The following is a 24278-nucleotide window of genomic DNA, read 5'->3' as shown; positions in this document are numbered from 1 at the left end:
ATTGCACCAATTGTACCATTATAGTTTTTTTTTAATAATGTAGCATTCATTCTGAAATATCTCCCAACTCAGTATTCACAAGTATGCAGGTTGAGATGTCAGAGGGATGACTATACTCAGGTTTCAAGCATTATCTTTTGTGACCTTCTAATACTAGAGCTCAAAGTCCTTCACTAGTGTATTTTTCGTTAATAATAAGCCAGGTAGTAGAATCAAGATGGTGCAGTGAGGGATCAACTACTTTGCTTCATCCTCCCTAAGACTTCTTTGCTTCATCCTCCCCAGGACTTCTTGCATAATGACATAAAAATATGCCAAAACAGATTCTGAGTGAGAAAGTCAAAAAGAAGTCAAGACAATCATGGTCTCCCCCACCCCACCCTCCAGCACAACTTAGTAGAACAGAAAGAGAAGTTTGTGGACCCTGGGGCAAAGACCCTAATTGGGAAGGTAGTAGTGGAGCCAAAAAGTACTGGCAATAGCAACGATGGAGGACAGCCAGCACTCAGGGTTGGCAAAAGGACCAAGTACTTGGGCAGAAAGAATTCTTAAGGGATCCTATAATAATATGGAGATGCCATCTGGCAGCTCTATTGTCCATTTTCCAATTCTGAGTTATAGTTCCAGGGTGAAGAGGAGCACTCACAGGTGTGAGGGAGCAGGGGCCTTACCTGTGTAAAGTTATCTGAGCATTGGCAATGACCATACCTCTCCCTGAATTACATCACCTTGAAAACACTGAAACTTCCAAGCCTCCAAATTGAGCCCTGAAAGTGGCAGATAGATAGAAAAGACTGAAGCTCAGGTCAGACAACCTCTCTTAAAAGAACAGAGCTCAATACAACATAAAGTTCAAAGTCAAGAATAAGAAGATTGGAAAATAAGCAAACAATAAAAAAGAATCTGATTTTTAAAAACTAAAAGGTGAGAGGGAAGTTCAAGAAACAAATTCAGAAGAAATAACTTGAAAACATCTATAAGTAAAACCTCAAAGAAATATGCTGTTTGAACACAAGTGCAACAAATCTTAGAAAAAAAATTTTTTTAAAAAGAACCAAAAAAAAAGATTTTAAAAATCTTACTTTCCCCCATGGAGTTGGGGAGACCTCCAGAAGAGTTAGGCATTAAGATATTGATGCATATTTTGAATAATATGCTAAGAACAGAAAGAAGACCAAAAAGAAGCATGTACAAGTATAATAACTTCAGAAACCACAGTTTGAACTTGTTATACATTTAAAAAGAAAAGTTAGTTTTACATAACTGACATCTATAGTTTCATGTATAATCAGTATTTTCCCTTTCTCTAGATATGAAATATCCATTTATTTAATATTAAAGTATAAAATAAAAATAAAATTTAAAAGTCAAATCAATAAAAATAATTACCTCATAGAAAAATCATTTCCTAAGTTGAAATAGTAAAGTATTAGCTATGAAATATTTCATCTTCCCATAAATCTAAAAATGTTCTTGTTTAATTGCCTGTCCAACTCTTCATGCTACCATTTTCTGAAGTGGCTTGTTACTTTCCTCAACGGCTCATTTTAGAGATGAAGAAACTGAGCCAAATAAAGTTAAATAACTTGCCCAGGGTCACACAGCTACGTTTCTGAGATCAGATTTGAACTTGGGCCCTCCTGACTCCAGGTTCATACTTTCTCCACTGAGCTACTTGGCTGCCCCTTGAAAATCCAGACTGTATTCTCCCACTAATACACAATGTCTTTATAAAAGGCAGGTACAAACAGTAGACAATGACAGTGAAGCAGACATGTATTCAAAGACACAATTCTGGGTATATCAGGACTTGAAAAACTTTCTCTCTTTAGGGAATCTTTATAAAACTCCACAAAGGATGCTATGGCTTTATTAAGTGGAGCTAACAGATCTGGCTACTCTTTTTGCTAGAACTAGCTCCCTGAATTCATTTCAAGTTGTTTTTTTTCTACTGTCTGGGGTCCCTCTATTGAAGCTGCTTCCCATCCTCAAGTAACTGCCTCTCTATTTTCCTATTTGGAATATGTGTCAACAATTCCTCAAACTTTCTCAAATTGATTCTCCAATCTTTTTGTTGAGTAATTTCTATTCTAGAAACAATTTGGATTATTTGCCTAGAAGAAAATATCTCTTAGTCGTCCCCATTTCCTCAAGAACTGAAAAGGTTGATCTATTGTTGTTCTCTCTCTGACTGATTCCAACTGACTCCAAAACATAGCTATTTAAGACTTTTGTTGGTCCAATAAAGTTGTACCCTTCTGACTTAGAAAGAAGTGCTTATCATACCAAGGTATTAACACCTTGTTAACACATTAAAACCTCACCTATGAATACATGCTATGTGTTCATCAACTGAAGAAAGGAATAACCAAATCTTACTCTTTTACAAAGACATTTTAGTCTTTAAGAATCACTTATTGAAATAGAAATTCTACAGGGAAAAATAATCCCATAATCCTAGTGATATTTTATACTCACATAATACTCTATAATTCTTTTTTTTAATAGGATTCTTTTTCTAAATTAATGAGCATTAAAATAACACTCTCCCTCTTCTCCCTCCTATCTCCTTCTTTCATGGAGAAATAAAAGCAACATGTTTATCAAATATTCATAGGCAAGCAAAACAAATTCCCACATTGATCATACCCCACATATTTTTTTAGTCCTTCCCTTCTCTATCAGGAAGGGGGATAGTATTCTTCATTATTACTCCTCTGGAATCAAGATTGACCATTGCATTAATCAACATCCTTAAGTTTTTCAAAGTTGATCAGTTTTATTATGTTTTTATTATTGTATAAATTATTTTTCTGCTTATTCTACTCTGCCTTAGTTTGCTTATATCTTCCAAAAGTTCTCCAATAACAATCATTTCATCATTTACATCAGCAGGTCTTGTTGAATAGGATGTCAGCTCTTTGAACCTCGATATAATATTATTCTTTTACATTAATATATTCCTTAATTTGCTCAATTATTTCCCAGTTTGAGCTCCTTGACATGATAAAAACACCTACTATAAACATTTTTGTGTAGATGGGTCCTTTCTCTATTTCTTGGAATTCTTTGGAAGTATGGGTATAATGTTATCATTGGGCAAAAGTTGATGCACAGATTAGGGAATTTGGGGACAAAGTTTTCAATTGTTTCCCAGGATGGCTAGATCAATGTCTAACTTCATGAATTGTGCATTAATTTGCTTGTTTTTCCATAGCCTGTCTATCGTTGGTAAAATTTTTTGGTCAATCTTATCTATCTGAAGTAGAAACACAGAGTTGCTTTTGTATTTATATCATTATTAAAGATTTGGAATATTAAAAATATGGCTATTGATAGGCTTCATTTCTTTCCTTGAAAACTGTCTTTTCATATCTTCAACCATATCAGTTGGGAAATGGCTGATATTCTTAAAAATTTGAATGTTTCTTACATGTTTTATAAAGAGACCTTTATCAGAGGAAACTCAGCAAAGATTACCTATTTTCTTTCTAAATCTTAACTATATTGTTTTTGTAAAGTACTTCTGAATTTGAAATAATCAAAGTTCTTTATTTTAACTTCTGTAATCCTCTCTATTCTTTAGTTATACAATTCTCAAAGATATTTTAGTATCTCAAGGCATAGTTTAGTATATAATTCTGTGAATTTTTATTACATAGTTTTCAAACCAGTGTATATTGTATTAAAATATAACAAAACTGTTCTTTGTGTTTTGAATGTACTTATACTCTCTTCAATTTTTAGATGTTTTACTAATGTTATTTTCTTTCTTTGCTTAAAAATCAGTTTATATGTGTATATACACAAATGTACATATATATAGAAACAGAAACAAGCACATACATGAATGTATATATATATATATATATATGTATATATATACCAATAGACACACACACCCACACCTGAACACCATTTATGTGGAATATTAAGGACAGCTTAATGATATATAGTGGATAGAGCATTGCAAAGTTCAGAGCAGTGATTATTAGGATGACTTAGCATTTTGTTTATTAAAATCAAGACCAAAAAAAAAATACCCTCCCCTCCCCTCCAGTTTTTCTTTCTTTTTTCTTTTTGTGATTAGAAACTCCAAAAGTCTTTTCTTTCTGTGACTAGAGATTTCAAAAGTCTTTTCTCCTTGTATTAGCATGTTATCTAGTTCCTCAATATTCAACCCCTTCCAATTTACTTAAAATGTATTTAGTTTTCTACATTTTGTTTTCATCTGGTGGTTTCAAAGTTTCTACCTACTTCTGATATTTTTTCATCAGGAATGCTTGAAAGATGTCAGCACTATTAAAGATACAATTCCCCCTTATAGTACTATACTAAAATTGGCAGGATGATTTGATAAGCCTTCTGGAATATCTTTTTATGATTTCACCTATCCTTTACTGTAGTTGCAATGTAGTTGTTTGTGATCCTGACTCTTGTTCCCTATCTGCTTGGAATACTTTTTCTTTGACCTGGAACCCTAAATTTTAAACAGTATTAATTTTTGATTTGTTTGATTTGGAGAATTTTAGTTGGTGATTGGGTAGATAAAATTTTTTTTCACTTTGTTCTCTAATTCTAATGAATATAAGGCAATTAAAAATATTTTTGGAGAAGTAGCTAGGTAAGACAGATAGAGAGAGCTGGGTCTGGAGTCAGAAAAACCTGAATTCAAATCTGGCTGTAGAAATTTACTAGGTGTGTGACTCCATGTAAGTCACAACTTCTATGTGCCTTAGTTTCTCTACCTACAAAATGAATGTAATTATATCACATATCTTTCAGGGTTGTTATGAGGATCAAAATGTGATAACTTTTTGCATAACTATGTATAAATGCTTGTGTTATTATTGGCTAATTTAAAACACTAGACAAATGCTAGCTGTTATAATTATTTCTTGAAATATGACATATAGTACATGCCTTTAGTCATAATTCTTAGGAGCCCAGTGATTCTTCTCTCTGCCTCCTCATTACTCAGTTTGATATTTACTGTAACTCTATCTCTGCCTATTTCTTCTTGCAAAATCAATAGTGTTTAGTTGTGATAATCCCATGGTATGTCCCTGACAGGTCACAAATGTATTGGTCTCATGACCCTTCAATGCCCTCATTTTCCATACATTGGCTGCATTGTCCAAGTATTGCATTGTTTTCCTTTCTGGACAGTCATACATTCAAAACTGGCCTTGTGCTCTGTTGGTGGCTTAAATAAGAGTGTTGGCTTTAGGTTACCTGGAAGGACTTGAAGCAGGCATACTGTCCCAGCTCCCTGATCAGGGATCTCCATTCTCTAATGTGGCTCCTCATAGGTCATACCTAAGACATTCCTGGTTTCAGAACTATTTATCAGACTTCTGCCCAACTTTAAAGCTGGCTCATCCTCCCCTATATTGTTTGTGGTTTTTGGTTATCTCATGTAGTGCTGAATTGGATAAGATGTTTAGTGGCAGATTTTCATCTTACCCTCTAACAGGATGTCCTGTAAAGCATTTTTAACATGTTTAGTCATATAATAGTTTATAGAAGCATAATATATTGACAATACTAGGTAGAATATTTTCTGGAATTCAGGAAAAGCAAGCTCACAGTATATTGTATATGCTGAATAAATACTTTTTGAAAATTGACTATTTACCATGGTTCAAAACCCACCTTTGTCACTTTCTAGTATGACTGAGGCCAAGTTACTGAAACTCTTATCTACAAAATGAGAATAATAAAACTTACAGTATCTACCTCATGGAATTGTTCTGAGATAATGGATGTAAAGTACTTTGCAAATTTTAAAATGCTATATAAATGTTTATTATCATTATGTCTGTTTTAAAATAACAATAAAACCCTAGATGAGTAGGTTAGGCATCTAGAAAATGAACAAGAAAGAAATATTAGGTAGTTGGTTAGGATATCTAAAAGAGAAAGTAGAAGGATACTAAAAACAAGTGTCTAGACCCTGTTTTTGAACCCAGTGTGGATCTGGTTTTAGATCTTAGATCTTAGATCTGATCTTAGAAACTTACTAGCTATGTGACCCTGGGAAAAATTGCTTAACCTCCCTCAGTTTCCTTATCTGGAAAACAAGAGAGCTAGACTAGATGATTCTGGGGTAGCAAATGAAGAAACTAAGGCAAAGAGGTTTAAGTGATTTGCTGAAGGTCATACAGCTAGTAAGTGTTTGAGACCAGATTTGAACTCAGGAAGATGAATCTATTCTTGTACTTCTCAAGGCAATAAGTTCCATTTTTCACTAAGTGAGTTTGGTCTCTGGAGAGTTTGGAAGTCAGTGAAGAATAAGCATATGCCTAAGTCTTCTCTTAGAGAAAAGTTAAGTGAACTCACTAAGTTGCAACCTATTACTGGGGGGGGGGTGTCAAAGATGAAGTGTCTTCTAAAGGACCAAGTTTTCCATGAGTGCAAGAATATGGAACGTGAGTTCAGGACAAATAGATGTTTGCTCACAAGCTTAGAGGTAGTGGAAAGCTACAGAACTGTGAAATGCAGAGCAGAATATATGTAGCTTCCACATGAGACAAGAAGTTCAGAGGCAGTAGGGCTTCCAAATCTAAATACCTACTCTCATTGTTCAAGTAGTAGCTGTTCTTTACCCTCACCCCCACCCCCAGGTCCCAACCTTGTTAATGTTTTAAAGATCTCAAAAAATAGGTCAGTTCTGAGATCCTCTTGTGATAGTCCTTCTGATGCCTTGAAATTTATTGTCTTATTACTTCTGCTTATTTCTCTAGGATAAGCAGGGAAATCCCAGTGTCTCTGGCTCCAGTCCCTTAACATGAGTATCTAAATAAGAGTTATGAAATTGATTGGTGGGCAGTTTGTTTATCATACTTTATCAGAATTAAGATCTCCAAACTATTCTATTTCATTTTGGCTAGAAAGTCAAAATTGATTTCATGATGATTAATGGTCACATTTACAGCTTTTTTTTCCTACTCCTTAGATGCATTCCACAATCTCCTAATTTACTTTGAATTTTCCAAAAGCCATTTTTATTTGGTAGAAAGTCTTTTACTTGTTTTTCTTTAAAAAAATTTGTCAATGTATCTACGTAGAGGTAGTATCTGGCATCAAGCCCAAACTGCTAATCTTATTAACAGCATATATGTTGTTGGCTTTTTTAAAGAAAAAAATTGAGCTACTTAACAAGATGAAGGTAATTAAGCCTGATAAACTGTCCTTACAACTCAGCAGTGAGAACAAGTCCAAAAACAGCAGCCAAAATGAATAAAAATCACTTCCCAGAAGTTAATATTACAGGCAGGACAGTTGGTTCTTAGGAGGTTGAGCAATGGATAGTGGAGGTCAAAGTGACTTGTGCACCACTGGACTGGAACCTGCAACTGCTGGGTCATTGGGCACCAGGTTGTTATTGTTAATGCTTAGTGACATTGTCTTTTATTATAATATAGGACCTAGACTGAAAGGTCCATTGACATAGAATTAAAAGGTGGAGAGAAAAAAATAATTTCTCTATGATGTCATCTCCCTTTCACCAAAGGGAGATGACACACATATATACATAGAATACTATTAACTGAAAAGAAGAAAAGAACCATGTTGTTTTCTACATTTAAAAAAAATATGGGATTATGGATGATAAGTACATATTAAGGTTTTTTTTTAAAAAGAGTGTCCTTTTAGAAGCATCAAATGCATTTTATGACTGTTAAATAAGATTCTTGCTTTAAATCTTAAAAAACCTTCATTTTAATGGCATATAAATGTATATATAAAATACATAAATCTCAAACAAGTGGTTTATGTGTCATGAATAAGTTTACAATTTAAATCAAGCAGTTAGTAATCCTTTTTTTGGGGGGGGTGAGACAAGGGGAAGTTATTTATTGCTTAATATTTTTGAAGATATGCATGCCATGATGCCATGATATATTCTGTTATCTATTCCATTCTCTTATTTGATCTATACATTTTCTAAGCTTCTTTTCCACTATGGCTAAATGGCTTTTTTTAACTATTAGAAATCTTTAAAGATTTGAAATTATTGGAATTGTGTGGTGGGTGAGGTCAAATCAAGAACTTAAATTTATTTAGTTATTAAAAGTTATGTATAAGCATACAATTGACTAGAGGTTCCTTTTTTGTAACTAGCAAGTGATATGTGCTCATATGGATGGACAGAAAATTCATAATCACTAACAGTTTTTGTGGCCATGGGAAAAAGAACATATCTATGTTCATTTCAAAGTGAGTATGAAGTATGGAAGAACTGTTGGTACCAAAGAAATACCTCTGAAAAGCTTGTCAAATTTCACCCTACTCTAAACCATAAAACTAAATCAAACCCTTAATTGTGTCTATTGGCTAGGAGGAAATGAAGATGCAAATTACCAATTGACAATGATGCTAAGAAAATGATATTGGTTTGTATATTTATGCCATTAAACTTGAACTTGAAAAGTTTCAACATATTTCCTTTCTGGCAACTCAGAATAATTCTGTGAAATATATGTTATGTATTTCTAACCCCATTTTAATAATAGAAAAAGTTAGACACAGGAAAAATTGCCCTAAGTCACTCATAAAATTTTTCCATATATGGTATCATGTTGAATAGAAATGTTAGAATTTATTCTGTTTTAAATGATGGAAGCAAAAATCATTTGACTTCCACAGGTTTGGAGAACTTTTATCTTCCAAGGACCATTTGGAAATTTATGCCATCATTCACAGGCCATGCAAAATTATCACTATAAAAATTAGCCTGCTATATTTGGTCAAACATTTAATTTACCCCTTAAAAGTTCCTAATTTATTGAATTTCAAGTTCCATCTGCAGTTGCTGTGGTAGTCACACCAAATGATTTCACCAGTCTTATACAGCCTGTGGGTTAGTTAGATGTTTCCCCACCCAACTAACATTGTCAAGTCATCAAATATAATTAGCCTGAGATAGAAGCAGAATATTTTGAAGGGAGATGGGATAGCTTATAAGGAGGTCTTAACTCATGTTTTTGTGTACTGAACAGTCTTGGGTCATCCAATGAGAAGATCTGTTTTCTATCATGGGAATTAGAGTAGATCCATTTAACTTGTAGTATATACAGGATATGGGGTTAAATCTTGCAGTGATTTTAATATCTAGAGAAGCAGAATCTCCCCAGCATGCAAAAGTAAGAGAAATTTATGGAATCATAAAATTTTTGGTCAACTGCATAGTCCCTTTCTTTTATATATTAAGGAAGCTGGAAATCAAAGAAGTTAAGTGAATTGGCTCAGATTACAGAGCTCATTAGTGGTAGGGCTGGCACCAGCAACCAGGTCTTCCTATAGCCTGAATTTCAGTGCTCTTTACTCTACTATTGTTTTTCTTGTTATTGTTCAGTCTTTTCAGTAATGTCTAACTCTTTGTGACCCAATTTGAGTTTTTCTTGGCAAAGACTCAGGAATGGTTTGCCATTTCCTTCTCTGGCTCATTTTTATAGATTGAGGAAACTAAGTGACTTGTCCAGGGTCACACTGCTTGTCCATGTTTGAATCCAGGAAGGTGAGTCTTCCTGACTCCAGGCCTGGCATTCTGGCACTCCGGCACTACCCATGCTTTCTTTAAATGACTACTCAGCTCATTCTATCACTGTGCTTATAAAGATACAATTATGGGGTACTCATCAATTCAATTTTTCTTGAATCATGGTTTATTTCTGAAAATGAGTCCTGTTCCTTATTGGACTGCAGATCCCCAGAAGTCTGTAAGTCTGTATCTTCTCAATCTTTGTATCCTAGCATAGAATACAAATGTAATATATAATATAATATGTATATATATATGTGTGTGTGTGTGTATATATATATATATATGTATATATATATATATACACAATCCTATACTATATAGGATTGTAGGCTCATAGGATCATAGATATAAAACTGGAAGAGATTTTGGAAGCTTTCTAATCCATGGTATAGAAATGGTACAATGTAAATGTGTAGGATCTACTTAGCAGAGCCCTGGTTGTTCTGTAGCAATGACCAAAGCAACTGAGGCAGCAACTTGCAGGGTGGCAATCATGAGGAAACCATTATCTTTTGATATTGTGATCAGTATATTTTGGCACTGTGGGCATTTCTCCACAAGGCAAGGTGCCCATTGCTTGTTCATGGCTGCAGAAAATTTGCTCAGGACTTTTGTATTGAGGCATTGCATCTGGCAGAACATTTTGCTGTTGTCAATGAATTTGTCTGACAACCCTGGCGATTTGCTGTCTAGGCTGTTGTAGAAAAGTTTATGAATTTATGTATGAGAATCACTGGTGTTTTCTCCAGTGTACTTTACCTAGGTGGTATTCATAGTTAAGGCTGAAAATAAGCTGTGTTTCTGTCCAAACTACTCAACTTTACCCTCCTTGTTTATCTACTGAAATTGTAGGTTCTTTCCCTTCCTATCCCTTAAAACCAAGAGTTGAAGGAAGATTTGTTTATATGATAGTCCTAGTATTTCTTAAGAATTTATATAGGTGGTATAATGGGGTGGCTAGGTGGCGTAGTGGATAGAGCACTGGCCCTGGAGTCAGGAGTACCTGAGTTCAAATCCGGCCTCAGACACTTAATAATTACCTAGCTGTGTGGCCTTGGGCAAGTCACTTAACTCCATTTGCCTTGCAAAAAACCTAAAAAAAAAGAATTTATATAAACTTATCAGAAAAGAGATAAGAATAAAGGAGAAAATTGTTTTCAATGTCCTACTGTGTAGGATTTCATGACAATAAAAAAGTCACACTCTTTTGTTCTTTTTTCTTTAAGAAATGTAGAAAAAAGGAAAGATGTTTTTTAAAAATCCATGAATCTGGATAGACAGCATGATATCACAAACATATATGCAGTTGCAATGGGTGAAACCTAGGCTGAAAATATCAAAAGTAACTGTCCAAATACTGTCCAAGAAGTATCCCTGAGGGTAGTAGCTCCTCTTTTGGGGGGAGGGGAGCAGATACATAGAGTCAATCAATCAATCATTTATGAATTTATGTATAAGAATTATTAGTGTTTTTTCCAATGTACTTTGTCCAGTGGAAAATGCATGAAGGTATTCATAGGCTAGATTGAAAATAGAAGCTATATAAACAAAATGAGCTATATACAAGATAAATAAGAAAAAAAATAGACAGCACTAGAATTGAGAAGACTTGGGGAAGACTTCCTATAGAAAGTGAACCTTTAGTTGCGACTTAAAGAAAACCAGGGAACCAAATACTTAGAGAGAAGGAGAAAGAACATTCTAGGCATTGGGGATAAAAGAGAAAATGAAACAATGAGGAGGCTAGAGTCCATGTTAGGAGAAAGTTGTGAGAAAACTGGAAATGCAGGAGAGGGTTAGATAATGAAGGGGTTTTAAAATGCAAAATAGATTATTTTATATTTAATCATAGAAGTAATTAGGAGACACTGAAGTTTATTGAGGATTGAGCAGTGTGTGTGAATGTCTCTGTGTGTGTGTGTGTGTGTGTGTGTGTGTGTGTGTGTGTGTGTGTGTGTGTGTGTGTATTGTGTGTGTATGATGAGTGGACCTTTGCTTTAGGAAAATCACTTTGGTGACTGATAGACTTTGAAACAAGATAGATTGGAGTGGGGAAAGACTTGAGGCAGGTAGACCTACCTATTAAAAATAATCCAGGTGTGAGATGAGGAAGGCCTAACTAGAATGTGTAATTCTAGTGTTAGTGTTAACTTGCCCTTTAGTCTTAACTGATGTTGAATTAAAGTTCATACTCGTTAAAAATATTTTTTAAAGTAATACTTACTGAAAAGTTATATCAAGAACGGAAGTTACATGACTTTCCTCTCTAAGACCTGAAGGAGTCTCCTCCAAGTCCCTTCAATATCTGGGTAGTCTCTTTAAGGTAGTTAAAGGCAAAACATTTGATTTACCAAGTTCACTTTTGAATAAATCAAAGCTCATGGATAACGATGATGATGTTGGTCCTTGGTTTTTGAAGATCATGACATCAGGGAGATGCTACTGTTAAGGGCAGCTAGATGGCAGAAGATAGAGTGCCAGTCTTGAAGTCAGAAGACCTGAGTTCAAATCTAAAACCAGATACTTATTAGCTGTGTGACCTCGGACAAGTCACTTAACCCTGATTGCTTCTCATCCAGGATCATCTCCAGTTGTCTTGATTCATATCTGGTCACTGGAACTCAGATGACTCTGGAAGAGAAAGTAAGGTATCCCTCTCATTCAAATACAATTCATGTTCTTGTCACAGTGTCACCTCCCTAATGTCCTGGTCTTTTTTCTAAAACAAAGGAGGGGGGTTGTGGCTAGGTGGCATAGTGGATAAAGCACTGGCCCTGGAGTCAGGAGTACCTGGGTTCAAATCTGGTCTCAGACATTTAATAATTACCTAGCTGTGTGGCCTTGGGCAAGCCACTTAACCCCATTTACCTTGCAAAAACCAAAAAAAAAAAAATAAGCTCATGGTTGAATTACTTCTACATCCTCTTGACTGCCTCTGATCCACTTCTTTGCTTGGTCAAACAGGTTGCTAGGACTTTGCTTCTTACCTTGCTCAGCTATCTTCAAAATCTGTTATAACCTATCTCTCCCATAAGTTGTTAATTCTTTCTCCTAGGCTTTCAAAACTCATAGTGATGTAGCCTTGGCTAATGCTCCTTCTCTAAGGAGCAAGAAAGAATAAACATAAAATGAGCAAATAACATATTTTTAGTCAAATGTTGGCCTGGGTTGGCCTAGGTAGAAACTCTCTCTCTCTCTCTCTCTCTCTCTCTCTCTCTCTCTCTCTCTCTCTCTCTCTCTCTCTCTCTCTCTCTCTCTCTCCAACCAGAGGTTTATTTGAACATAGATAGAAAATAAAGGCTTGAACTTGAACTAATACTTTTCTAAGAGATGAAAAAGTTCTTTTGATTTTGATTCAAATTGAGAAAAAGAAAAGCAATATCCTAATTTGAATCTTGTTCTCAGAAAGATAATCAATTTTTTAAAAAATCTCTCAAGAATTTTGAAAAGCTTCCTGTATATAAGAAAGTGTTCAATTTTGTAATGGTATTTGTTGCCTATAATTTCTCAAGGTGGTTTTTTCCTCTTCTGACTATATTCCAATTCACATGGGTGAATAGTTAAGTTACAAAGTTAACTTGTCCAATTTTCTCTCTTTCCTTGGAAGTATGCATCAGTCAAGACTTCTGAAAACATGAATAGGGAAAAACAAAACTTCATTTGCAACCTTCCTTGGATTTATGTCTAAGATAAAAAGCAAAGGCCCCCCCTCAAATATTAATCCAAAATCTTGGTAATCAGTAGCTTTTAGAACCATTTAGGGAAGTGCCCTAAGGTATCTCCAAGTATATGACTAGAGTTTCTTGAAGTCCTAAAATACCTCCATAAGTGACTGTAACTGCTCTAAAGGTAGGGATTGTGGAGAACAGGAAAGTATGACAGTTTTTATTATGAAGGTTAAATTGAGCTCACTCTCCAACCCATAGATCATTAATAAAGTTCAGCATGAAATATTGGGGTCTATTATTAGTAGTTAACCAGACATTAATCAAGAGGAGCCTCTTGAAATTCTATTTAAAGTTTTGCTTCTGATATAGACATGGCTTGTTCCACTACTTTGTTTTTATACTTTGAAAGGAGACTAAATCTTACCATGTAATAGTTTTATAAATGGATACACAAATATATAATACATATATACACATAGGATATATGAGGTATTTAAGATTTAGCACTTCTAGTAAGAGGACTTGTTCAGACCTTTTCAGTGCTGCTCATTCACCTTTGGTATCTGACCGTCTCCCAACTCTCACCAAATTCTACACATAATCTTTTAAAAATTTTTAAATTTATTTTATGGCAATGGGGTTAAGTGATTTGCCCAAGGTCACACAGCTAGGTAATTATTAAGTGTCTGAGGCTGTATTTGAACTCAGGTCTGCCTGACTCCAGGGGCAGTGCTTTATCCACTGCACTACCCTACATATATATGTGTGTGTATATATATATATATATATATATATATATATATATATATATATATATATGTATGTATATTACACATATACATATAATCTTATAAAACGTATTAACAAGGATGCATTCAAAGGTAGCAATAGTCTGGAGTGAAGAGGAACTTGACAGTCCTTCTCCCAACATATGTCTTGGGGATGAACTGGATCTTTGGGAAACCAATCCTTGTTAGTGTTAGGGCTGTTAGGATCTTGTATAATCCATTAAATCCTGCAGATTATTACTTCATGCTTGTACATTGATAATTCTGCCCATTAGTAACTAATCCTGATGTTGAATCCCACATCATTGGTCTGCTAAAATTATGAGCACTTGGTGACTTCATCTTCTTGACCTCTCTGCAGCCTCTAACATTGCAGATGCCCCTCATCTTCAGACTCTCTTCTCTCTTTAGGGTTTCTCCTCTTACCCCTCTGATTGTTCTTTTGCAGTGCCTTCATCTAAATTGCTGCTGAGCATGAGCATCCACCAAGACTGTCCTGGGTCCTCTTCTCTTGTAACTCTATACTATTTCACTTGGTAAAGACATCAATTATTGTGGATTCAATCATTATCTCTATGCAGATGATTCTTAGATACATTTGTTCAGCCCTAATCTCAATCCTAACCACCAGTTTTGCAATTTCAAGTGCTTCTTGGACATCTTTAATTGAAGATCATGTAGAAATTTTTAATATAAATATTTTATTTGTTTTCCAATTTTATACAATAGTAGTTTCTACCTATCATTTTTTGTAATGTTTTGAATTTTACAGTTAATCCCCCAAACTCCCTTCCCTCCTCTTCATTCTCACAGAAGGCAGTTTGATAATCTTTACATTTTCCTATGCTATACATTGACCAAAATTGAAAGTGTTGAGAGAAAAATCATATCCTTGAGGAAAAAATAAAATATAAGAGATAGCAAAATTACATAGTACATAAGACAACTTTAAAAAAATTAAAGGTAATAGTCTTTGGTCTTTGTTTAAACTCCACAATTCTTTCTTTGGATATAGATGGTATTCTCCATCACAGAAACCCTAAAATTGTCCCTGATTATTGCACTGATGAAATGAACAAGTTCATTAAGGTTGATCATCACCCCATGTTGCTGTTAGAGTGTACAATTTTCTTCTGGTTCTGCTCATATCACTCAGCATCAATTCATGGAAGTCTTTTCAGGTTTCTCTGAATTCTCATCCCTCCTGGTTTCTATTAGAACAATAGTGTTCCATAACATACATATACCATAATTTGTTCAGTCATTCCCCAACTGATGGACATTCACTCAATTTCCAATTCTTTGCTCATGTAGAAATTTTAAATTTGATACACCTAAATCTTAATTTATTATCTTTTCCCTAAATCTTTCTTCCTAGCTTCTCTACTAGGCTTTCATTTAGGTTTCATCCTTACTTTCTCACCCATCCCTCACATCCAGTCAATGATTAAATAACATCTCTTGTTTATGTCCACTTCGCTCCTCTAAAATGGATATCACCTGGATACTAGCCCTCATTACCTCATCCACAGACTTTTACAATAGTCTTTCATTGGTCACTTCCAATAGCCTTTCCTCATTCCAATTCATTCTCTACTCAACTTAGGGTGTAGGTGCCATACCTTATTTATTTATTTATTTTGGTCAAAGCACATTTATTTTATTTTATTTCATTTCATTTTATTTATTTTTGCAAGGCAATGGGGTTAAATGGCTTGCCCAAGGCCACACAGCTAGGTAATTATTAAGTTTCTGAGGTTGGATTTGAACTTAGATATTCCTGACTCCAGGTGCTTTATCCACTGCACCACCTAGCTGCCCCTTAAAGAACATTTATTGATATTACTCTGTCATGACCTTCAACTAGCCTGTGTGGGGAAGTCTGTTCCAGGAATCAGACTTCCTGCAGATGGACATTTAACCCTCCACTATCCATCAGGAGGACAGATCCAAAAAATACCATACCTTATTCAAAACGAACTCCCTCTTATTACTAGATAAAATGTGGAGGTTCTGGAGGGCTTTTGGAAATCTGTCATAACCTGGCCCCTTCTTATTTTTCCAATTTTCTTGCAATTTATTCTATTCTACATTCTCTGCTATCTAGTGACATTCTCTTAAATGACTTCACCAGGCTACATTTTTCACTGGCTGTCCCAAATGACTGGAACTTTCCCTTCCTCTTCTCCATTTCTTGTTTTTCCCTATGTTTCTTCAGTTCCTAGATAAAATGTCATCTTTTAACAGAAGTCTTTCTCAATCTAAGATTATCTCCAATGTATACATATATATGGGTGTGTGTGTGTATATATATATACACACACACATATATATATATATATATTATCTATATATACACATATAAACACACTCATATATATGTACACACAGTCACATTTATATTTACATATATATGCTTATCTAACTATGTATCTGTTTATCTGTTTACCTATTTATTTATTTGTCTCCTCACAGAGACTGTGAGTTTCTTATAGGATGGAATTTTTTGGGTTTTTGGTATACTAGGACTTAGTAATAATTCTGACACATAGCAGGGCATAATAAATAATTAACTTAATTAACTTAACTCAATTCCATTTGATGCATCCAGAATACCCCAATAAGAGGCATTATTCCAATTGCTTGATCATCTCTGGTTTTCATCTTGCCCACATATGCTGGAGATCCTCTGGAGGAGTAACACACCCCTCCTTCAAATATTTTCTGGCAACCTACCATATTGTTTTTATTAATCTTTTTTTTTTTTTTTTTTGCAGGGCAAATGGGGTTAAGTGGCTTGCCCAAGGCCACACAGCTAGGTAATTATGAAGTGTCTGAGACCGGATTTGAACCCAGGTACTCCTGACTCCAAGGCCGGTGCTTTATCCACTATGCCACCTAGCTGCCCCTGTTTTTATTAATCTTGAGAATCCCTTTCACCTGAACTTCCACTCCCTCGTATCTGATGGCTCTCACTTTATGCTACAAAAATACCTAGTTCAACATTGAACTCTTGGGTCACCCTTTGGTTGATTCTGACAGTATCTTCCCCAAACAGGACAATAAACATCATTAGTTTACAACTCATGACCTACTTTTACTTGTTCACTCTTGCATTTTTAAAATTTATTTTATTTTGTACTTAATAAATTAAACATTTCCATAGCATAGTAAAATAAAAAAAGATAATTGTACATGAAACTGAAAAATCTATTTTGTACAACTTGCTATTCATTTTTAAATATAAAGTTATCATACAAATTTCTTTTTTTATCTTTTTTTCTTTCCCACCCCATCCTAGAAATGACTACCATTAGATGCAAATATATATGTGTGTGTGTGTGTGTGTGTGTGTGTGTGTGTATAAGTTCTATACATACTTTTATTTATCAGTTCTTTCTCTGCATGCACATAGCATCTTCCTTCATAGATCCTTTGCATTAATATGGGTATTTATAGTAGTCCAAATGACTTAGTCACTCAAAGTTGTTCTTAAAACAATATTGTCGTTACTGTATACAACATGCTCTTTGTTCTGCTCTGTTTGCTCATCATTATTTCATACAAGTCTATCCATGTTTTTTTTAAGATCATCAAGTTCATTTCTTAAAGCCCAGTAATATTCCACCATGATCACACACCACAACCTGTTCAGTCATTGCCCAATTGACAGGCATTCCCAAAAATTTCATTTCTTTGTCACCACAAAAAGAACTGCTATAAATACTTTAAAACATAGAGGTTCTTTTTCTTTTTCCCTGATCATTTTTGGAAACAGACTTAAGAGTGGTATTGGTGGGTCAGAGGATATAGATAGTTTAATATACAAAATGGATGGATCAGGTCACAGTTCTACCAATAATGCAGTAGCATCCTGGTTTTTCCATATTCCACCAACATGTGTTGATCATATTATTATATCAATAATAAAAGTAACAAATTCATATGATTATATCAATAGATGCAGAAAAGACTTTTGACAAAATACAAAACTCATTCCTATTAAAAAACACTTGAAAAATATAGGTATAAATGAATTTTTCCTTAAACTGATAAGAAACATTTACCACCAGCAAGGATTATTTGGAATGGAGATAAGCTAGAAACCTTCTCAGTAAGATCAGGTGTGAAACAAAGATGCCCATAGTCACAATTTCAATATTTTATTGGAAATTCTAGCAAGAGCTATAAGAGATGAAAAATAATCAGAATAGGAATCAAGGTGATAAAATTATATATTTTTACAGATTATATAATGATAGTCTTGAAAAATCCCTAGACAAATAAAAAGTTAGTTGAAACAATAGTTTTAATAATATAGCAGAATATAAAACAAATCCACACAAATCATCATAATTCCTATATATCATGAACAAAATCCTGTAAGAAGAGATAGTTAGATACATCCAATTTCAAATAACTCTAGATGGTATAAAATACTTTGGAGTACACCTGTCAAAAGAAACCCAGGAACATATGAATGAAATTATTTTTAAAAATTATTTATACAAATAAAACCAGATTTAAATAATTGGGGAAATATTAATTTTTCATGAGTACAACAATAAAATAGAAACGACAATTTTACCTAAACTAATTCACCTATTCAATTAAATTGCCAAAGTTATTTTACTGAATTTGAAAAATGTCATTTGGAAGAACAAAAGGTCAACATTTTCAAAGGAACTAATTAAGAAACTTTAGCAGTACCAAATCTTAAGCTATATTATAAGGCAGCAATTATCAAAATTATCTGATTCTAAGAAATAGAAAGAACAGTGGAACAGAGTAGGCATAAAATTTATAGCAGCAAGTAGCTATAGTAATCTTGTGGTTAACAAGTGTAAAGATTTAAGTTTTTGGATAAGAATTCATTATTTGGTAAAACTGAAAAGCAGTTTGGCAGAAAAGGGACATAAATCATATCTTACACCATTTATCAAGATAAAAATGGACACATGACCTAGATATAAAGAGATATATTTCAAGAGAATTTGAAGAATGTGGAACATCAGACTTATGGATAAACAAACAATTTGTAAATCAATAAGAAATAGAGAGCATTGGGAGAAGTAAAATGGAAGGAAAGGAGAAAGTTGGAAAAATTTATAGAGTTTCTCAGATAAAGGTCTCATATCTCAAATATCTCAAGAAATTTGTCAAGTCTATAAGTCATTCCCCAATTTATAAATGGTTAAAGGATATGGACAGGTAGTTTTTATATAAAGAAATCAAAACAATTTCTAGTCATATAAAAATGCTCTAAATCATTATTAATTAGAAATGTAATTTGAGACATAATTTTATACCTATCATATTTGCTAATGTGATTGAAGGGCGGGGAGTGACAAACATTGGATGAGATGTGTATGAATTGGGATACTGTTATTTCTTCAGGCTCATCCTGGTTTATTTTAGCCCTATGCTATGCTAATATGTAAAAGTATAGGTTTCTTTATGTTTATACATATATATGCATATATTCATTTTTATAAATTTACACACAGATATTTAATGTCAACCATTTACATTTGAATGTGACTTTAGGGGTGGCTAGGTGGTGCAGTAGGTAGAACACCAGCCCTGGAGTCAGGAGTATCTGAGTTCAAATCCGGCCTCAGACACTTAATAATTACCTAGCTGTGTGACCTTGGGCAAGTCACTTAACCCCATTGCCTTGCAAAAGAAACCTAAAAAAAGAGTGACTTTATCTGATCCCTTCAACTTATGTAAATAATTTTGAAATCAGTAGCCAAAGGTTAAAATTTAGAAAAACCTTTTAAGGTAATTTTATCATAGGCAATTTTTATCATCTCAAGTATTTTCTTTAGTTTAACTCCTTTTTTTGCATTATGAGAATATGGCAAAATATAAATTTCTTTATCTGTTAAGTAAATAAGATTCATTACCTCAGATATTATAGTGGGTTGTTTTTACTTTGCTTGTCAATCTAGTATTTTGTACTATACCCATTAAAATTGACTTAAAAACTATGATCATATAAGGAAGGTTAGTTTGCTCCCATTTTCCTTTGAGGGAAAACTTTCCTGTCAAAGTTTTAAAAAGAACTGAATGAAGAACTAAGTTGCTGAGCCTGACTTAGAGATAGTCAAAGTACTTGGTGGATCTTATCTTTTAAAGAGGTAAGGATAGATATACACAGATAATCTGGCAAAAAAAAAACCTGATACAATCAAAAAAGACTTGAAACATAATGTATGAAAATTTCAGTGCTTGAAGAATATGCATTCTATTTGAAAAAATGTAAATATACTTAAGTATCTAGAATATAGCCTTCCCCAAAACACATTGCAAGTGATGAATACCTGCCTTCTTCCTGATGAATCAACTTCTTTTTTGAGACCAGATTTTGCCCTTTTCAATGCTATGTTCATTCCTGATTTGTAAGAGAAAGTATTTGTTCAACTGTAAATGTTGACACTTTAAAATAATTTATGGAGCCTTCTCTCATACCATCCATTCCCCAATCATGTTTGTGATAGCAAGTTTATCAGAAGAATCTACTTGATTTGAAATGATGGAGATAAATAGAAGTTCAATTGAAGTAAGAAATACAGAAGGAAAGCAATCATTGACCCAATCAATACAACTCTAAAGAAAATAATTTTGTCATCAAGCTCAATGACCTTTTCTTGGATTACCTCAATTACATATTGCTTATCATGCTGTCAGTTTTTCAGAGAATGAAAAGCATACATTCACTGGTCTTGTTTTAAGTACAGTTTAGTTAGACAGTTCTAAAACATTAATACAATAGTCTTCTTTGTTAGATAAATTAACAATGATTTCATGCTTCTGAGGTTTGTGTTGGAAAAAGTCCCCATTATGTAGATAAACAGGGTTTTTGAATGTGGAAGAATTGATCAGGGAGGAGAAAAGAGGAACAAAGAATCTGTGGGTATCCTAGAACATCTTTTAAAATAATACATCTTAGAAAGATACATATGCACATAAGCATCTCATTTGTGAATTAGGTACTAATAGTTGGGTTAAAAAAAGATACCAGTTCCTTTAAAGCATTTCTCTTTCAATGAACAAAAGAATAAGGAAAATCTAAGATCTGTTTATATTCTCACAGTTGTGTAAATAATTTGTATGACAATCACTCTTTGTATATGAATTTCTCAGGAGGTTAAAGGAATGATATTTATTTTCTGAGTGATAGTTCTGTCTTCTACTTTTGGTCTCTCATCAAAAGGTTTCACCCTGCCCTCATTTATACATACCAAAGCCTTGCTGCAAACCAACTTACTGTTGGCATAGCTATATGATATTTGACCTTTTTGGAGTAATTTTATATAGTGCTACACACACACACACACACACACACACACACACAGTGCCTTTATAATTATTATCTCATTTGATCTTCACAATAGAGGACCTGAGTTCAAATCCAGTCTCAGACACTTAATAATTGCCTAACTGTGTGACCTTGGACAAGCCACTCAACCCCATTACCTTAAATACATGAAAAAAAAATAATAACAGATCTTCATAGCAAGCCTGAGAGATAGGTATTTTTATTATTGGAAGAAATTATTATTAATAACCAATGACTTGGGGAGATCCAGAGTTTCCCCCTTTTTTCTAAAGTTCTCATTTCAAGGCTCAGTAGGACAGGATTGATGATGGCAGAGGATTAGATTCTCCTCAATCTAGGTTTTGCTACCCCACCCAACTTTACAAGATATGAATCTAAGGTGAAACTCTGACCACACTGTGTTTTGCTCACATTTGGGTGACAATTTAGAAGTAAATGACATAAAGTTACTTCCCCCAGGCTCTTATTGAAATGTTCCATCTCTCATTATAATAATTCTCATTACTTATTAACCAATCACAGTTAATTGCCACCCTGAGGGATACCCACTCTTCCAAGGACATATAAACTGTGAGCCCACCTCCATGAATTAACTTTGGTTCAAGAGAAAGTGGGTCAAATAACTATTCTTTTTATTAATCAAAGCTAGCATTATTAATAAAATGTTAACACAGAAACCATATCTCTCAAAATTTTTACATGTTGCATTATAGGTGAGGAAACTGAGGTGGCCAGGGTTACATATCTGATATCACATTTGATCTCAGAACTTTTTGATCCCCACCTGGTGATTTATCTAATGCTCTACCTAGCTGCTCTTAACTGACAAAATGCTTTACTCATATCTTATTTGAATCTTCTATCAGCTCTTTGAGGTGGAAATTGAGACTCAGAAATTAAAATCCACTCTACTTCTCTGCTTTTTTATATAGCACTTTCATCATTTCTCATAGATAAGATAGAAAGTTTCAATTATCAGTAGTGTGAGGAAGACTTGATTGCTTTAAGGTGTCATAGCTTCTAGTGTGGTTTAAAAGAGTCTCAGATTAATATTCTAAGGTGCCAGTTTAATAAGAACAATTCGTTTCCCTATAACTCATATAAGAAAAATGTAAAGCAAAATTTCATATAGTTTCTTTAATACTTTAAAAGATGACTTAACCCAGTATCTCCCTCTCTCAACTGAAGCAGATCTCAGCCCTTCATATATTTCCAATTTTTAATCTGCTTTCTTTATTTCCTTCAAACATCTTAGATTGTAGATTTTCAAAATTAATCACTATGTGTGTGAATATATACAAATACATGTGTGTCTATGTGTATATGTATATATATATACCTACATGTATATACAATATGTTTGAATAGTATATAACAATAGCTTAATCATGTAGATGATAATTTTTTTTTCTTTTCTGATGAGGATAATGCCAACACTCAAATGAAGTACAGAAATATAAGAAGGCAAACAGGAGAGAATGGTGATAAAATACAGATTTCACATGGAATACACATCTATGTATTTCATCTGTTTCAATATGAGCAACTTGACTACTAGAATTGAGAAATAGTAAGTAAATGTAATTTAATTCAGCCAAACAAATGTTTATTGAACATTTTCTATGTGTAAGGCACTGTTCTAGTCAGTACCCAAGAAACAAAGAGGAATTTGCAAGGGTTGCTGTCCTCTAGGAATTATTGACTCATGGAGGAGAATAGACTCATAAATTCAATATAATAAATGTAGAGTCTAAAATTATGCAAAAACTCCAAAATGCTGTGAAAAGTCAAAGGTTGGAGTGATCACTTAATTTAATTTGGGAATGTTTCATGTGAGAAGTGAAATTATCAGAGAGCTAGATACCCTGGAGGGAAGAGGATATTCAAGGTTGTGACATGGCAGAGATGGAAGCTGAAAGATCAGAAAAATGAAATGTCTAATTTCATTTGGGTGGAGCAAAGGAAATGTCTGAAACAGAGAAATATGAGGGAGATTGACTGTCTGAGACAAACTAGAGAAGTCTTTTTTTTTTTAAACTGAGAATCTGATGTTGATAAACATGATAATGGGGAAACACTTCATGTTCTTTAGGAGTTTGTCTATAAGTGAGCTAGGTGGTGCGGTGTGGATAGAGTCATGGCCTTGAAGTCGAGAGGATGGGAGCTTGAATCCAACCTCAAGACATTTGATTCTTACTGGCTATGTGACCTTGGGCAAGTCACTCAGCCCTGATTACCTCTCATTCAGGGTCATTTTTTCCTTCATCCTGATTCATATCTGGCCACTGAATCCAGATGGCTCTGGAGGAGAAAGTGAAACTGATGACTTAGCACAACATGCCCTCATTCAAGTCCAATTCAAGTACATGTCATGCCATCACCTTCCTGATGTCAAGGTCTTCTTCAAGAACAAAGGACAAGCATCATTACATAGGTGACAGGAAGATGATCTAGTAGAAAGTAGACTACTGAGGAAAGAGGCATGGATCTTGTAGGCCAGAATTCCTGAGGTAGGGATTTTGACTCTAATGCTTTCTAATTTTGTGATACTTAGTAAATCACTGTCTTAAAATCTGTAAAATAAGAATTATATATATATATATATATATATATATATATATATAGAGAGAGAGAGAGAGAGAGAGAGAGAGAGAGAGAGAGATAAAGAGAGAGAGAATAGAGTAGTTATAAGGAAAAACCTGAAAATCTTACTATGCTACATAAATGAAAGTTATTTCTATGTTTTTTAAAATAGCTAGATAGCTTGAACATAGGAAAAATAACTTGGTTTCATTAAGAATGGTGAGATAACGGGGCGGCTAGGTGGCACAGTGGATAAAGCACCAGCCCTGGAGTCAGGAGTACCTGGGTTCAAATCCAGTCTCAGACACTTAATAAGTACCTATCTGTGTGGCCTTGGGCAAGCT

General features: G+C 34.0%; 1 long non-coding RNA gene across 4 annotated transcripts in view; it reads left to right on the top strand.

Annotated features, from left to right (window-relative positions):
* The window catches only part of LOC141520341 (uncharacterized), a 55541-nt gene that overhangs the window by 4676 nt on the left and 26587 nt on the right, over positions 1-24278 (top strand). For 3 of the 4 annotated variants that reach the window (XR_012477588.1, XR_012477590.1, XR_012477592.1), the window contains exon 2: positions 22775-22921. This is a non-coding gene — a long non-coding RNA (uncharacterized LOC141520341). Of the gene's footprint in view, positions 1-8127; positions 8224-22774; positions 22922-24278 lie in introns of all 4 variants that reach the window. The other variant, XR_012477595.1, reaches the window with a different exon arrangement.

The sequence above is a fragment of the Macrotis lagotis genome, chromosome 1 (genome assembly GCF_037893015.1).
Source record: "Macrotis lagotis isolate mMagLag1 chromosome 1, bilby.v1.9.chrom.fasta, whole genome shotgun sequence".
Taxonomy (NCBI): Eukaryota; Metazoa; Chordata; class Mammalia; order Peramelemorphia; family Peramelidae; genus Macrotis; species Macrotis lagotis.
Note: the sequence above shows the minus strand (reverse complement) of the source record. Positions and strands in the feature narration are given on the sequence as shown.